The 17,662-nt window shown below is 47.8% G+C and overlaps 1 long non-coding RNA gene across 2 annotated transcripts in view; it reads left to right on the top strand.

Moving 5' to 3' along the window:
* LOC126084103 (uncharacterized) overlaps nucleotides 1-17,662 on the top strand; it is a 192,250-nt gene that overhangs the window by 83,440 nt on the left and 91,148 nt on the right. Inside the window, exon 3 of one of the 2 annotated variants that reach the window (XR_007518944.1) lies at nucleotides 8,611-10,820. This is a non-coding gene — a long non-coding RNA (uncharacterized LOC126084103). Of the gene's footprint in view, nucleotides 1-8,610; nucleotides 13,144-17,662 lie in introns of those variants that run through there. The other variant, XR_007518943.1, reaches the window with a different exon arrangement.

The following is a 17,662-nucleotide window of genomic DNA, read 5'->3' on the forward strand; positions in this document are numbered from 1 at the left end:
GAGAATCATTCGAGAATCATTTACAATCCCTCCCCCCATTTCTTCTTCCAGCTCTTAAACTCTTGACAAATTGTTCCTCGGACAGACACCTGGGAATGTAACAGCCGAGCCCGGTAGTCTGATGCCATTTTTTTTATATAAAGTTGCAACAGACGCTACTGTCACAGCTTGGGTTTTATTAGCTTTACCAGCTTGATCGCATCATTTGATGTGGGATCGTATCTGCCTGCAAACTTCTTTTTTTTATATAAAAGGCTGTGGGTAATGCCGGGTATTACCTGAACTTCAGAGTTTCTTTTTTAGCCCAAACACTTACATATAGAGCTTTTACCCGGGCCATCATTACAGGCACATCTGTACATATTAATTTATCACTTGGAACGTCTCATTCCCAGTCACTGTTTTGGGACTCCTTCAAAGAGCAAACAGTATCGTTTCTAGCCTTTTTCTTTTAGGGATCCTAATTAGTGCTATTAACTAAGCCCAATTAACAATGCATTATTAATACAGAGATTTATCAATCTATGATGAAAACTTTTTTTTTTGACTTAACAAACCTCTGGATCAGTGTTGTCTTTGCCATCTGACGTGCTGTCAATTCGTTTACTAATAATATTATTTGAAAATGTCACCTTTTCCATTCCGTTTGCTTCATTAGTCTCAGACACAGTGTTGACGATTTCCAATCAGGCTGTTAAGATGAGCGATTCTGCAATTATGTGAGTCATTTTGGCTTTCGCTCTTAATTGCTCGACCTTGTAACTAGCTCCTTGAGCGCCATGGGATACTGGGGCAATCGATCTCAGAAAAGAACTTGGTTTCTTAATTTGTGCTTGCAGATGCTTACAAAAGGTCGTATCTTTTTTCTGTGCTAAGCTCACGTTGCATGGTGGGGTGCTGGCGCGGTCGGCTTGGCTTGTTGGATAACAATTTCATCCAAATGAGACATCGAGGCTGGGGATGGGGGGATAATTGCCAGGGCACATAAATCCCAATGTGCAACAGTCCTCATTATGTTGCCTAATTAACGACTTAAACTTTTTTTGGGGGAATTACTGCTTATCTTGTGACTACGATGACTTCCCAGCTTTAATTAAAAAGTTGTCAATTATGGAGGGAATATAAATATCTGTAGAAGTACCTCCATCTAGATATGGAGTACTTAAGGGGACCTAAGGTCTTTATAGCTTCAGAAAATCAGTTTTTCAAGGTTTTTTAAGTTGTCTGCATTATTAAAAAGAAAAAATTAAACACAGGGAAAGCAAAATAGGATATATTAAAATACTGTTTTGCATTTAATTCAGGAATTAAATTTCAAAAAACCTCACAAAACGTGACTGTTACCTGTGCACATCTATAATAAAATACATTTTGAAAAGACAGATTTCCTGGTACTGTAAATGCCCCCCTTAATGAATTGCTTTACTTAAAGTATGTTAAATTATTATTTTTAAAGACATAAGCATTGTTTTTTCAAAACCAAATAATAATTCATTATGGAATTTCGTTAGAAATCAGGCTTTGCCTAATCGTTAATATCATTTTTTCAAATAAATTAAGACAAGCAAGCAAGAAGTAGCAATCAGGAACTTTAAGGAAATCCATTGTTTTCTTTAGCAACACTTAATACTGGACAGTCATCATGATGATCAAGATAAAGAAAACCACCATACAGACTTTCTATAATAGAATTGAGAGTCCCTGGGAGAGTTGCTATGAGTTGGAATGAACTCAACGGCAGTGGGTTTGGTTTTTTTTTCCTGGGTGACAAAAATGGTTAAGTGTTCTACTAACTGAAAGGCTGGGAGTTCAAGCTAACCCAGAAGTGTTCTACTAACTGAAAGGCTGGGAGTTCAAGCTAACCCAGAAGAGCCTCTGAAGAAAGGGCTGGGGATCTGCTTCTGAAAGGTCACAGCACAATTCCACTCGGTGGCAACTGGAACGAAGGAGTTAAAAACTGTGAAAATTAAGAGCAAATAAAAAAAACTAGATATTTTACACACCCTTGGAAAACAAAGACCTTCACTGTTAAAGAGGTAGTGACTGAAGTCATACTCTGACTTGATGGTTAACTAATGGGAAGGCCAAGGGTTTTGCCATGGAGTGTGACCTCTAGGGGGTGCTGTCTGGAGAGGGAGCAACAAATATAATCTCAGGTACCAAAATAATTATGACTAAATTCAGGAAGTTTATGGAAGAGCTGCCTAGCCTACATTCCCCAAAGCGAAGAAATCTGGGAGAGCGCTGTTAGGGCCAACTACCACAACTGAGATGGTGGCCGCCATCTTGCTTCTGGTTTGCAGTCAAAGCCAGAGGATGGCAGAACAGAGAGAGATGAAAAGAATCTGGATCTTTGGGGACCTCACTCTGCTGCTGAATCAACTCACCCTGAAACCTATTCAACCTCTGGACACCCTGTTATATGAGAGGGTACTACTACTGCCAGTTGCTGTTGAGTAGACTCCAATTCATGGTGACCTCATGTATGTCATGAAGTACAGCGTTGGTGAAGAATATTGAATATCTCAGGGACTGACAAAAGAACAAACAAGTCTGTCTTGGAAGAAGTACAGCCAGAATGCTCCTTAGAAGCAAGGCTGGCAAGACTTTGTCTCACATACTTTTGACATGTTTTCAGGAGGGACCAATCCCTGGAGAAGGACATCATGCTTGGTAAAGTAGAGGGTCACTGGAAAAGAGGAAGACCCTCAACAAGATGGATTGACATAGTGGCTGCAACGATGGGTTCAAGTATAACAACCATTATGAGGATGGCGCAGGACAGGGCAGTGTTCCGTTCTGTTGTGCGCCGGGTCCATATGAGTTGGAATCAACCTGATGGCACCTAACAACAACATGTGTGTCAGAGTAAGACTGCTCCATAGAGCTTTCAATGGCTGATTTTTCAGAATTAGATCACCAGGCCTTTTTTCTGAAGTGCTTCTGGTCGGACTCAAACCTCCAACCTTTCAGTTAGCAGCTGAGCACATTAACTGTTGGCACCACCCAGGGACTCTATGAAATAATACATGTTCTCATTGTTTTAGCTTGAATCAGGGTGTTTTCTGTTCTTTGCTACCAAAGACATCTAAACTAAGGTGATTCTCAGTGACCATTTGTTCAATAGATAGATGGGAAGTTGCATGAGAAGAGGACTATTAAGATATTAATAAAAAAGTTACGTGTGGAGAGATGGGCTCGGTGAGGGTCACGGTGGGTAGGTGGTGGGCACTCAACAGCAGATATGTCAGAAAGCAGCTCAGTTTTCACAGCAAGGGCTGGTGACTGAATCAAACAGTTTGGAAAGTTTTATTCTGACTCAGAGAGGAGTAGGAGTGCTTGGGAGCGGGGGCGGGAGGGGGAGTGAGCAATCATGAGACAGGTTTCATCTCTTGAGTATTGGATCAGACCGTGAGTGATTGGTGGGTATTAAATGCTCACCTTTAAAGGTCAGCGCGGCAGACAGACAGCCGCATGGCCCAGACATGTGCCTTGGGTGACCGCGACAGAATTCATTAACTTGTCACGGCTATCCCAGAGCCTGTCAGATGCCCTTCTGTGGGACATACGTTATTCTCAACCTCTTCTCACCTGGCCAGGCCGAAATGTGAGGCAGCTCAAGCTCAGAAGAGGTAGGGCCCAGGGAAGTGATGGCCAGCGCTGAGTTCAGTTCCCTTCACTTTCTTCTAGAACTTGCCTGAGAAAGATCATTGCTAGCAAGTACTGAGGGCTCACTGTGTACCAGCACCAGACAAGCCCTTGAGACTCAATGTTCACAACCTCTTCTGGAGGTGTCCCTGGTGAGTCCCTTTGGAGAAAAGGAGGGTGGGAAGGTTTTGTGAGGTTCTCTTGCCTGTTGTACCCCTATGGGTGGATCCAGAGTCCACACTCTTAACTGGTACACTCATCACCCACTAGGTGATGTTGATTGGGTCCCTTGTGTGTATATGAGACATACACACACACACATAACAACAACTATGACAACAACACATATGCAAGTCACCAGTAAAGGGAGGGCTCACATTTTCTGGGCACAGGCTAGCTCCCAGGTGCTTTCAGCAGTGTTCAGGGCTCACCTGTGAATACAGCTAGGGTGTTTGAGGGCCCTGCTTATCCTTCCCAGGGGGCCAGGGAAGGGGCCTTGGAGGAGCTGACTGGAGTCTCCAGGGCAGGCAAAACACCTCGCCACCTGCGCTGGTCTGGGACATCACAGCTATCCATGCCTTCCTCATCTTGCCACGTCAGAGCTGGCCTGGGCTCCCTCTGAGACAGTGGGGACTGGGTCCGAGCCCAGGGCGCCGTGTTCACAGCTGGTATTCAACGGATATCCAGAAACAATGTTTGGAAAATCATGTTTTCTAACTTGAAGGGAGATGCCAAGTCACTGTGGAAAATTTGGAAGGCGCTGAAGCTCTGAGGAAGAACATGAAGTGACGGGGGACCTCACCGAGAAGTGGTGGAGGCACGGTGGGGTGTCTTCTTCCAGCCCCGCCTCTTGATCTCTGTTTTTCTCATGTGTCTAGATTCGTATACTCCCCAGACGTTTACTGAGCACCTGCTCTGCCCTAGGCACTGTCCCACCTACAAGGCTCCGTGAAAGGGACAGGCCAGCCCCTGCCTGCATTCCTGGAAGGAGTAAGGCCACAGGGACACATGGCACACTGTGCAGGGACAACGCAGGGAAGGAGATGGCTGGGTGGGACAGCCAGGAAAGACCCCCCTCCCCATTCCAGGTGGCGACATTTTGGCAGCGGTCTGAATGAAGCAGTCAGTGAGCCATGTGAGGCTCTAGGGGAAGGGTGTTCCAGGTGGAGAGAACTGTGCTAGCAAAGGCCCTGAGGCGGGTTGGCCTTGGAGGAGCAGCAAAGGGCCAGTGTGGGGAGGGAGTGGTGGGGCTGGAGGCGGCGGGGCCAGGGCCCTGAGGAGACAGACGCAGAGCCTGAGCGCTGAGGCAGGAGGGCGCCCTCTAGCGGGTAGGCAAGGACAGAGGCTTTGGCGCCACCTCACAGGCCAGGTGGGGCGTGGAGGGGCTGGGGGAGGGGCCACACGCCCACCACCTGGAGCCGTCCTGTGTGTCTTTGCTGCTTAGAGCCTTGGGGGCAGTGTGGCAGAGGCCCCGGAGCCATGCCTGTTCTGCACCCTGGCACCACCACGCTCCTAGTGTCTGCTCCTGCCTGGCACCTGGGCGCCCCTCCACCTCTGAGGGGTCCCACCTGTGGTCCCCCCTCCTGGCGCCCCAACCCAGGCTCCCGCCTCACACCTGGGCCGGCTCGGCTGAAGTCCTGGCTTTGGATGGGGGCGCCTCGGACCTGGGAGGCTCTGGCCAGCCACTCTTCTGTTTTCTCTCCAGGCAGGGGTGGTAAACACCTCGAGGTCTTGGGAAACCTGGATGAAGCAGCCACAGGTGCCTCCAGGACCTCTCCCTCTGAACCTCCCCCAGGTGCCTCAAACGCAGCATGTCTACAACTCAACACATCCTGCATCCCCCCAAACCTGCTCCCCACTCAAAAAACAAACAAACAAAAAACAGTTGCAATGAGTTGATTCCAATTCATGGTGACCCCATGTGTGTCAGACTAGGACTGTGCTTCACAGAGTTTTCAGTGGCAGACTTTTCAGAAGCAGAGCTACAGGCCTTTCTTGTGAGGTGCCTCTGGGTGGACTTAAACCTCCAACCTTTTGGTTAGCAGCCGAGTGCTTAATGGTTAACCGTTTGCATCACTGGGGGGCTCCTGCTCCTTCCCCAGTGTCCCCTATACCTGGGAACAGCCCACCATCTGAGGGGTTCATCAGGCTGGAAGCCTGGGGCTCACTCTGGACACCCTGCCCTGCTGCTCTGAAGGCATTGCCCAGTGTCCCACTTCCTGAAGCGGGTGTGGTCTGTCCATTTCCTGCCTCCCTCAGCCCCCAGTGGGGTCCAGGCAGCATGGGGCTTGCTTTGGCTCACACCCGCAGTGGCTCCTCAGAAGGGGTCTCCTGGTGGCCTCTCAGGTCCCCCTCCAGTCCAGCGTAGACACCATGAGTTTTAAACCACATACATCCTATGTTACCTCCTGTCTTAGTCATCTAGCACTGCTGTAATGGAAATACCACAAGTGGATGATTTTAACAAACTGAAGTTTATTCTCTCACAAGTTAGGAGGCTAGAAGTCCAAATTCAGGGCATCAGCTCCAGGGGAAGGCTTTCTCTGTTGGCTCTGGGGGAAAGTTCTTCTCATGAATCTTCTCCTAGTCTAGGAGCTTCTCAGCATAGGGACTCCGGGTCCAAAGGACAAGCTCTGCTCCCAGTTCTTCTAGCTTGATGGTAGTGAGGTCTCTCTTCTCTCTGCTTGATTCTGTCTTTTACATCTCAAAAGAGATTGACTTAAGATGCAACCTAATTCTGTGGATTGAGTCCTGACTCATCAGCATAACTGCCTCTAATCCTGCTTTGTTGATACCATAGAGGTAGGATACAGGATAATCACGTCAGATCACAAATGGTGGACAACCACACAATACTGGGAATCATGGCCTAGTTATGTTGACACACATTTTTGGGGGCCACAATTCAATCCATAATACCCCCTGCTGAAACCCTTCAATGTTAGGCTTCTCATTCCTCTTTTTTTTTGCAACCCCGTATGACAGTGTAGAACTGCCCCATAAGGTTTTCTATTTTCTAGGCTGTAATCTTTTTTTTTTTTTTTTTTTTAATTTTGCTTTAAGTGAAAGTTTACAGTTCAAGTCAGTTTCTCATACAAAAACATATACACACATTTTTATGTTACCCTAGTTGCTCTCCCTATAATGTAACAGCACGCTCCTTTCTCTCCACGCTGTATTTCCTGTGTCCATTCACCAAGCTCCTGTCCCCCTCTGCCTTCTCATCTGGCCTCCAGACAGGAGCTTCTCACATAGTCTCATGAGTCCACTTGAGCTAAGAAGCACAGTCCTCACCAGTATCATTTTACGTCTTCTATTCCAGTCTAATCTTTGTCTGAAGAGTTGGCTTGGGGAATGGTTTTCATTTTGGGCTAACAGAGAGTCCAGGGGCCCTGACCTCTGGGGTTCCTCCCGTTTCAGTCAGACCATTAAGTCTGGTCTTATTACTAGAATTTGAGGTCTGCATCCCACTTTTCTCCTGCTCCATCAGGGACTCTCTGTTGCTTTATGAAATCCTACCAGAATGTACATGGGGTTTTCATTGGCTAGTTTTTTTTTTTTTTGGAAGTAGATCACCAGGTTCTTCTTTCTAGTGTGCCTTACTCTGGAACTTCATGGAGCTTGTCCACTAGGGGTGTCCCTGCTAGTATCTGAACTACTGGTGGCATAGCTTCCAACATCATAGCAACACACAAGCCACAATATGTCTCATTGCTCTTAAGAAAATGATCAAAATTCTCAACAAGTTTCCCCAAAAGTGTTCTCAAGGAACCTGGCCAGCATGGCTCCTAATTGTAATGAACTAATTGTGCGTGAATGTTGGTTTAATGTCTGGTCTCTGCTGGAGTTTAGCTGTCACTGTTGTATCCCCAGCATTGAGCACAGTGACCCGTTTATATGTGGAAAGATGAGTGAATGATAAAAGTAACTAACATTTAGGTATCTAGCACCTTCAAGGCAGTGAGCTAAGCATTTTGCACAATTAGCTTTAAACTCACAGCAAACCCATGCTGCAGGTGCTATTGCTGGCCCCCTTGTACAGGTGAAGAGTCTAAGCCCAGAGAGGTTAAGTTATTTGCCTAAGGGCACAAAGGATGGGCTGGAGGCAGATAGTCTGTCCCCTAGGCCATGCTTGTAAATAAGCAAGAGATAGGAACAATCAGAAAATGCAGAGAAGCTAAAGAAGAGAAGCCACCCAGAAGTGGTGGCCATTAACATTTTGGTGTATTTCTTTCTAGAGTTTTCCTTATGCATAAGTATAGATTAGATGTAAAGTTAGAAAGCTCCACTATTCCATTCTTTATGGGGCAGTGGTGGTTCAGTAGTGGAATTCTCGCCTTCCGTGTTGGAGACCTGGGTTTGATTTCCAGCCAGTGCACTTGATGAGAAGCCACCAGCCATCTCTCAGTGGAGGTTTGTGTGTTGCCATGATTCTGACTAGGAAGACAGGCCTGATGATCTACTTCCGAAAATCAGCCAGTGAAAACCCTACGGATCACAACGGTCAATGTGCGACTGATCTTGGGGATGGCGCAGGACTGGGCAGCGTTTTGCTCTGTTGTGCGTGGGATCGCCATGAATTGGGGGTTGACGCTCTGGCAGCTAACAACAACAGCAACGTTTCTACTTAACGTAATTGGTGACATGCCGATCACGGTGCTTTGTAATCACTTTTCTCACTGACTCAACGATTTGGTAAGACCGCCTTTTCCTCGTGTCCTCTATGACCCTAATTTTACTCCTGGTTCAAGAATAGCGGAAGGGCAGTTTGCACAATTCAGCCCCTCTTATGAACCTTAGGTATTTCCCAATTTACCGATTCAAAAAATTACAGTAATAAATATGCTAGTCGAAAAATCCACATGCCACATCTTTACTTATTTGCCTTTTAAAAACTTTTTACTTTATTTTTCAGTCAACTGGCCTAATGCTGTTTTTCTGTGCTTCTGTTCTACCTCCTAGTTCATTGCATAATGCTGCGAGTCTTAAAAGCTTGCAAGTGGCCATCCAAGCTACAACAATAGGTCTCCACTCGCCTGGAATGGCAGAGGAAGAAGGAGAGTCAGGAATCAAAGGAGGAAATGCTACCACTATGAATATCTGCCTCTTGTGCCGTGAGACCAGAAGAACTGGATGGTGCCCGGCTATCATCACTGAACATTTTGATCTAAGATCCTATAGAAGAATCCTGATTAAAAGGGGGAAAGAGAAAACAGAACAGAATTTCAAATTCTTAATGGAATCCAGATTTCTGGAGTCACTGAGGTTGGATGAGCACCGAAAACTATTGGTCTGAGATAATCTTTAAACCTTAAACCTCAAACCAAAACTTTTCCTGGAAGTCCACTCTGAATTAAACAACAGTTTCACTTAGTTATATAGTATGTCTGCCTTGAGCATTGTGCTCTTTCAATGGTGTACCGATGTGGAATCAAATGGACAACACCTCGAGAGGTTAGATGAGAAGCTTAGGGGACAGGGCTGGACATTGATGGTGGTGGAATACTTAATTCCTTTCGATAATTTCCTTGAAGTGGCATTGCTGGATCAAAGGGCAGGCAAGGCTCTTAGACTTTGGATCGATGATGCCAGCTCACCTTTCAGAAGGTGAGCCGAGACACACACCTGCCCTGCCGTGACGTGATCATCTGTGGCAGCCAGCACCCTTCTTCCCAGTGCAAAGGCAAGTCCAAACCTGGCCGCCTAGCCCAGGATGGGTCTTTGGCAGGCAGCTATGTGGAACATGCCTGGAACACGTGACAAGAATGCGCCTGCAAGGACCTCCCTTCTGCCTGTTCTCCCCCCTTTTTCCACCTGGGGTTCACACTCACCCTGCTGAATCAGCCCCTCCCTGGAGCCAGGCCTGAGAGGCTGTGCTTCCACCTGGAGGGTGGAGCATTTACACACAAGCCAGGTCTTCTTGCTGTCCCACTTCCCTCATCTGAGCCTAGAATCCAGCCAGGATTATGCTTGTTCCATCAGAAACCAGAGACAATCTTTTTTTCCACCCCCTCTTCTCAAGTCTGGAAAATTTCTGCAGCTGCTGAGTTAGGTCTGTTAAGAAAACGGTAGATTCCCATTAGAGATAGACTTTGACGTATTTTTTAAGAAGGAGTTTTTATAATTTTCGGGTCCCTGGGTGGCATAAACGGTTTGCACCTAAAGGTTGGCAGTTCAAGTCCACCTACTGGCAGTGCAGAAGAAAGGCCTGGAGATCTGCTTTTTAAAAGGTGACAGCCGAGCAAACCCTACGGAGCAGCTCGACTCTGTCTGTCACACATGGGATTGCCACAGGTCGGAGCAGACTCAAAGACCACGGGTTTGGGCTTTTGATTTTATACGTTTTTAAATACCCTGGGGCAGGTGAACCAACTTCACAGAAAGATAGGTTCTGCTGCCTGGTGTGAGGGCTTGGAGCCTCACAGTGGAAGCCCCAGGCGCCTCAGAGATGATCAAAGGCTTATCTAGGACTGCAGGAGAAGGAGCAGTCGCTGGAATAAGAGAACTTCCTCTTTGATCCTGAACATTAAAGCTAGGAAACCCCAGAGACCAAATCAAAATCAAACCAGTTGATGCTGCATCAGTTCTGACTCCTGGCGACCCCATGTGTGTCAGAGTAGAACTGTGCTCCACAGGGTTTTCAATGGCTGGTTTTTTGGAAGGACGTTGCCAGGCCCTTCTTCTGAGGAGTCTCTGAGTGGGCTCGAACTTCCTACCTTTTGGTTAGCAGCTGAGCATGTTAACTGTTTGCACCACCAGGGACTCCAGAAAAATCCAGGCCGGAGTATTTGTTGTTTTTTCAGAAAAGCAAATACCGTGCATGTTATAGGCAAAGGCAGCTGCCCCTCACAGGGAAGACTGTTCATTTGGGGCTGGAGAACCTGGAGGCAAACCGCCCTTTCAGCCTTCTGGACTGTCTGCAAGAAGAGAAGGGCCTTACAGTTCGGAGCTTGTTTGTGACTTGGTGCCAACTTTTCTTGCTGCTTCCACCCTAGGAAGCAAAAAACAAAACAAAACCAAGAAACACCTCTAAGTACCTGTGTGGAAGTGTGACGCACACATACCCCATGTAATCCGCACGGGCTGCCTGCCAGGAAGACATCATCACCCTCATTGTGCAAACAGGGAAACTGAGGCCCAAGAGGTACAGAGACATGCTCAGGAGCACAGAGGTGAGACAAGGTTGGAATGGGAGTCAGCCAAGGGTCTCCCAGGGGCTCCTTGCCCCAGATTAAGCTGTGGGAGAGTGAGCACAGGGCCGCTCTGGGGGGGTCCGCCTGTTGGCCAGTTCTGTCCTCTCCTTCTGCCACACAAAGGGAAGACGTTCTCTTGTGCAGGGCAGCCACTGTGGCTCAGGCCCCCTGGGAGAGAAGTGAATGTCAGTGTGGGGGGCTTCACCCCCAAATTACCTGCCATACAGAGAGAAGAGAATGGGGCCATTCAGTTGGAGTCTCCCTTTTTGGGGGCTCGGCTGGAGCCTCAGGTGAGGGAGCAGGACTTCCTGTGGTGGCAGCCACCCTCTGTGGAGAACCTGCCACGTGCCGTGCGCTTCACATAGGTTGCCTCTTAGCCATCCAGAAATTTGGCCAGGCAGGCTCCTCCTGCCCACCCATTTTACAGCCAAGAAGACTGAGGCTCAGAGAGGCAAAGTAGTATGTCCAAAGTCTCATGGTGAATTAGAGGTGGGGGCCAGGTTCAAGCCAAGGTTAGCTGACCCCAGAACCCAAGGGTTCCCTCAGCCTCCTGCTTAATGAGCTTAATGAAAGAAACAAGCTTAGTGAACAGCCCTGTACAGATGTATGTGCACATACCTGAAGGCCAAATGACCACAAGGTGGAATTGCTGGGCGAAAGGTATCTATATTTTAAAATTTGATAATTTCTCTCCAAACAGGTGATTGTGTCTCCATACCCTCTGCTCCCCAACAGAGTATACTTTTTTAGTTTCATGTGTCCAATTGGCTGGGCCATGGTGCCCAGGTGTTTGGTCAAACAGTAGTCTAGGTGTTCCTGGGAAGGTATTTTTGTTGATGTGATTAACATTTACAAGCAATTCACTCTAAGTAAAGGAGATACGAAGGAGCCCTGGTAGCACAGTGTTTAAGCACTCAGCTGCTAACTGAAAGGTCAGTGATTTGCACGCACCAGCGGCTCCATGGGAGAAAGATGTGCCCATCTGCTTTCATAAGGATTACAGCTTTGGAAACTCTATACAGCAGTTCTCCTCTGTCCTATAGGTTTGCAGTGAGTACAAATCAACTCGATGGCACCCAACAACAATAACAAAAGGAGTCTCCCGTAGAAAATGTGGTTGGGCCTTACACCATCAGCTGAAGGTCTTAAGAGCAAAAACAGGATTTCAAGAGAAGAAATTGTACCTCAACATAGACATCCGGCCAGGCTTCTCAGCCTGTTGCTTTTCCTGCAAATTTTGGACTTGCCAGCCCCCCACTATCACGGAGTCAGTTCCTAAAAATTAACCTCTCTCCCTTTCTCTCTCTCTACATAAATAAAACTAGTCAGCTTTTAACTGAACAGCAATACAATATATTACTATATATAGTCCTGGTGGGTCAGTGGTTAAGCATTCACCTGCTAGCCAAAAGGTTGGCAGTTTGAATCCACCAGCCATTTCCTGGAAACTCTAGGGGGGAAGTTTTATCGTGTTCTATAGGATTTCTATGAGTTGGAATAGACTTGATGGCAACAGGTTTATATTATACCTATAGCTATACCTATACCTATATCTATCTACCTGTCTGTCTATCATCCATCTATCTACCTACCTACCTCTCTATCATCTATCATGTCTCTCTATCTCTCTGCCATCTGCCATCTACCTACCTACCTACCTATCTAATCTATCCATTGAGAGAGTTTTCAATCAGCTGCTAACAGAAAGGTTGGCAGTTCAGACCCACCCAGCAGCTCCTCAGAGGAAAGGGCTGGTGCTTTGCTTCCGTAAAGATCGTTGTTAGGTGCTGTCGAGTCAGTTCCAACTCACAGCGACCCTGTGTGTAAGGGAGGAAAACGTCGCCCCATCCTGTGCCATCCTCACAATCCTGGCTACGTTGGAACCCACTGTTGCAGCCAGCCAAGAAGACCCTATGGAGCAGTTCTACTCTGTGACACACGGGGTCGCCATGAGTCAGGCGCTGACTGGATGGCAGCTAATAACAACAACATAAAGAAACACATATGTAGACAGAGATACATATACTGTATGGGTTCCATTTCTCTGGGGAACCCTGATACACTGGCTGTAAAATAATAATTATTATTTTTTTCCATTGAAAAGCAATATATACTAATGAAACACTTTGGAAAATGCAGGAAGTAGAAGTAACTGCTGCTGTTGCCCCCACCCGTGCCAGGTGTCCTGTGCATCTCTGTTGAATAAGTGAATAAGCGAAAAAAAATAAATCGAGAAAGAGCTGCTGTCAACACTTTGGTGTATGTACTACTCTGAATATTTCTCCCTAAATAGTTTAGGTTTGTTTTACATTCATTACGATCACACTGCAGACTCAATTTTTTATCCTGTGTCTCACTTTACATAATTTTACATGCATGTCTCTGCCTTCTAGGCAGCATTTTAAATGTCTGTATAATATCCGAGCAGGCGCCCCAGCCTTAGTTTATTTGACTCTTCTGTTGAACTTTCGGTCTGCTTTCAATGTTTCACTTCACAGATGATGTAGCTGCTATCTTTATGGAGGGAACTCTTTCCACATTTCAACTTATTTCTAAAAGTGAGACAGTCTCCAAAGAAAAATTACTTGGTCGAAAATCTTTTTTTAAATCTGATTTCCTATTTCTTAAGAGTGATGCACCTGACGAAACAACTTTATATCTGTTGGAAAAACCTGGTTAAGTTCTCTTTTTCATATTGTTTTTTAAAAACGACTTGTTCTGAACGATATCCTGTGGCTTTCCGCAAGCAGTGGCGGATATGAGAGGAGATTTGTTCCCTCCAAGCTCTTAGGAGGCCATCTCACTCAGGAAACACACACATCAGATTCCAGAGTGTATCTGATGGTTGCTATGGGAACGAGTCATTTAACACAACACTCAGCGAAAGCACTGATCAATAAGGGAGGGGGCGAGATTGAAACAAATTACGTGGTGTCTGAGCATCCCTGAGAGATAACGGCAAGAAGACAGAACACTCTGTCCTCTCCAGCGGTGGGTGGGGGCCTGGGCCCAGGGAAGTCTGGTCCATTTGTGGTCGGGGCACATGGACGAGGGTGGCAGAGGACCTGTTCCCCTTCCCCAAAGCAGATATTGGGGCAAGAGGCGACAGGCAAGACTAGGGACCTGGGAGGGGGCTAGGAGGACACGTGGGGAAAGGCACAGCACCGACCCAGCTTCCCCACGCCACTGGAATGTGTCTGTGTGGCCAAGTGGGACATCCTGTTGCTCCACTCATTGCTCAGGTGGGGAAGTGGAGGCCAGAGAAGAGCTGTGGTTACTCTGGGTACACTGCATCTCCCGAGTTCCAGCCCTCCTGGCAGGGATGCAGCTGTGGGTGAGACCACAGGGATGGATGCACAGTGAACCCAGTCCACCTGCCCTCAGTGCGCACCCAGCCTGGTTGGGGAGAAAGGTGATCACACACAACTCGAGCTTTCCTTTGTGCATTCATTAGTTCATTCATTCATTCACTGATTCATACCCATACTTCCTAAGCAGGTCGGAGGTGCTGGCCCTAGCCTGGGCAGATGCAGAGACCTCAGTGGACAGAACATGGGCTCTGCCATCATGGCATGGCACTGGCAGGAGGCAGGTCCCTCTTTTGTAATATGATATAATCATCTCATTAGGAAGATGACATACATCCTGAGACCGTGTCTGGGGCATAGGGAACACTCTATATGTGTGGATGTTGCCTTGAGTAGTGATCTGAAGGGGGGTCCGAATGGGACAGGGACAAGGGAGAAGGGCTGTCTGGATGGAGGGGGCCAGCCAAGTCTGCACTGAATGCTGACAGGCAACCCTGGGAGGCTGTGCTCATGGCAAGGGATGGCGCTGGGCTGGGATTGCACAGGGAGCAAGGTGGGGGCCACAGCTGTGGACAGTCCACCCCTACGGGAATGGGCACGGGTGGGGCTAGCTCGAGAGTCAGACAAGAGACGAATATCCCAGAAGTTGATCATTGACAACCTGGGTTTTCCCATCACACCAGCCTGGGAGTAAAAGGGGCTTGGCAGCAGCTGTCACAACAGCCTCTTGGGGTGCTGCCCACCATGGTTGGGGGAAGGCGGGAGCTCCCCTCTTCAAAGTTGCTCCCCAAATAAGTATAAGTTGGGACACACTTATTGAAAGGTAATTTAGCAACACGCATCCAAAACCTAAAACAGGTCCAGCCTTTGGTTTCAGTAGTTCTACTCTTAGAAATCTTTCTGAAGGAAATCATGCTAAAGCCCAAAATGTCCATCAAGGCACTATTCGTAATTATAATTGGAAACAATCTGGATGTCCACAATTGGCTAAGTCAATCATGATTCCTTTTCTTGATTTAACTCAGGTGTCAAAGACAGCCATTGACCCTGAAGTTGCCCTTGTTTTGCCCCCACAGGGGTAGACACACATGGACGGGTCTTCCTGCTCTTCCTGGGAACCAAAAGAAATTGGTCTGGCTTTGGAGTGGCACAAGCTCCAACTCTGGATGTTGCAAGACTTGTGTCTAACTCCTGCCCCACCACTTCCTCCTGGTGCCTCAGTCTGCTCATCCACAGGATGGGCATAGGGAATTGTACCTCCTTCACTTGAAGGAAAGGAACCCTGGTGGCAGAGTGGTTAAGTGCTTGGCTGCTAACCAAAACATTGGTGGTTTGAACCTTCCAGCCACTCCATCGGAGAAAGATGTGGCAGTCTGCTCCTGTAATGATTAAAAAAAAAAAAAAAAAAAGATTACAGCCTTGGAAATGCTATGTGGCAGTTCTACCCTGTCCTACACGGTTGCTATGAGTTGGAATCGACTTGCTGGCAACAACCTTGTTTTTTTTTTTTTTTTTTTGGCATTTGAGGTAACCAGGTACAGCTTCCAGGTTGGGGCCAGCAAAGTCAGCCCTCAGGAAATGTTAGTTATGTTCCAGTGGGCTCCAACTCAGGGTTCCTTTCTGTATAACAGAACAAAACCCTTCCCCAGCCATCTTGGGATGGGATGTTTAAGTCCTTCTCAGGAAATATTAACCCTATTAGTGCCATATACGTTTGCCTCCCCCAGACTCTGGGGGGCAAGCTGGGGGCCCAGTGCTATGGGGGCCACGCAATATGATGAGAAGGAATAGCCTGGTGCCCGGCACACCGGGGCTGGAATTCCAGTCCCAAAAGACCCTGGCTGTGTGGGACTGCCACTCCCTTCACCCCTCTGACCTTCACTTTGCCGCTGTGTGAAATGGGATAAAAGCACCTCCCTTTCGGGGCTGCTGGGTGCGCAGAATAGCGATATCATAGCAACCAACCTGCCAGACCCTGACACGCAGGAAGGGCTGGACAGGCAGGGTCTGAATTTTTCCCCTGGGGTGGATTCGTGCAGCGGAATTCAGGCGTGACGTGGGGGGCTGCCTGCCCGGCCAGGGGCGTCCGCCCCGGAGTGCGTCTTAACTGCTTCTGTAAAGACCAAAACAAACAAACAAAAAACCCAAGCTCATAACGACCCTACAGGACAGAATAGAACTGCCCCATAGGGTTTCCAAAGAGCGGCTCGTGCATTCGAATTGGTGACCTTTTTAGTCAGCAGCCCAAGGTTTATTTACTGCGCCATCAGGACTCAAAAAAAAAAAAAAAAAGACCAGGTGGAAAAAACCCACTTTCCTGCCTGCGCGCCGGGATGCCCCGGGTGGCCGGCAGGGGGCAGGCTGCCTCCGCGAGTCGGACGGTGTCCTCGCTTCACCCGCACCGCCTCCGGGCCTCATTAAAGGGCCACGCGGCTTATTTCTGCAGAGAGGGCGTGAGGCAGCCCTTCCCCGGGGACCCCTCGCCGACAACTCCGGGCCTCGTCATTTACATTTAATTTGTTAGCAGTTTAATGTTTAATTTAAAAAAAAGGAATGATTCATTACCGTATTAATAAATAATAACATTTATTGTTCTAAGGAGTGTCCAAAATACAAAAGCAGTTATGGGAACCAGCTACCCACCCAGCTTCTACAGCCTCAGTCATTTAGGACTCCTGTTCCCTGGCCCCCAGACCCAAGATGTAACCCCACTGAGCCACCTGGTGTCTCACATTCATGGAACCACGTTCCCTTCACTCTTCCCTCTCTCTTCTGGGCAGACTTTCCTCAGTGGGGCCGGCTGTGAAATGGGCTTCTACAGCCAGGCCTGGGTTGTTGTTATGTACCATCGAGTTGGCTCCGACTCTTAGTGACCCTATGTACAACAGAACAAAATGCTGCTTGGTCCTGTGCCATGGTCACAGTCATTGCTATGTTTGAGCCCATTGTGGCAGCCACTGTGTTAACCCATCTCCTTGGGAGGTCTTCCTCTTTTTGAATGACCCTCTACCTTACCAAGCATGATGTCCTTCTGCAGGAACTGGTCCCTACTGATAACACGTCCAAAGTGCGTGAGGCAAAGTCTCTCCATCCTCCCTTCCAAGGAGCACGCTGGCTGTACTTCTTCCAAGACTTGTTTGTTCTTCTGGCAGCCCGTGGGCACCTTCGTTATTTCACCCCCCACCCAATTATCTATCCATCCATTCGTTCATTCCTCCCACTAATATCCACTGAGTGCCTCCCAAAACCAAACCAAACCCATTGTTGTTGAGTCAACTCCCGACTCATAGCAGCCCTTCAGGACAGAGTAGAACTGCTCCATGGAGTTTCCAAGGAGCTGCTGGCTGGTGAATTCAAACTGCCGCCCTTTTGGTTAGCAGCCAAACTCTTAACCACTGTGCCACCAGGGCTCCATTGAGTGCCTGGGGTGTAATTATACTCCCTTCACAGATGAGAAAACTGAGTCTGGGAGAAAGAAACTCTAGTGACCCTCAGCTGGCCAGGGGCAGAGCA

The sequence above is a fragment of the Elephas maximus genome, chromosome 10 (assembly GCF_024166365.1).
Source record: "Elephas maximus indicus isolate mEleMax1 chromosome 10, mEleMax1 primary haplotype, whole genome shotgun sequence".
Classification (NCBI taxonomy): Eukaryota; Metazoa; Chordata; class Mammalia; order Proboscidea; family Elephantidae; genus Elephas; species Elephas maximus.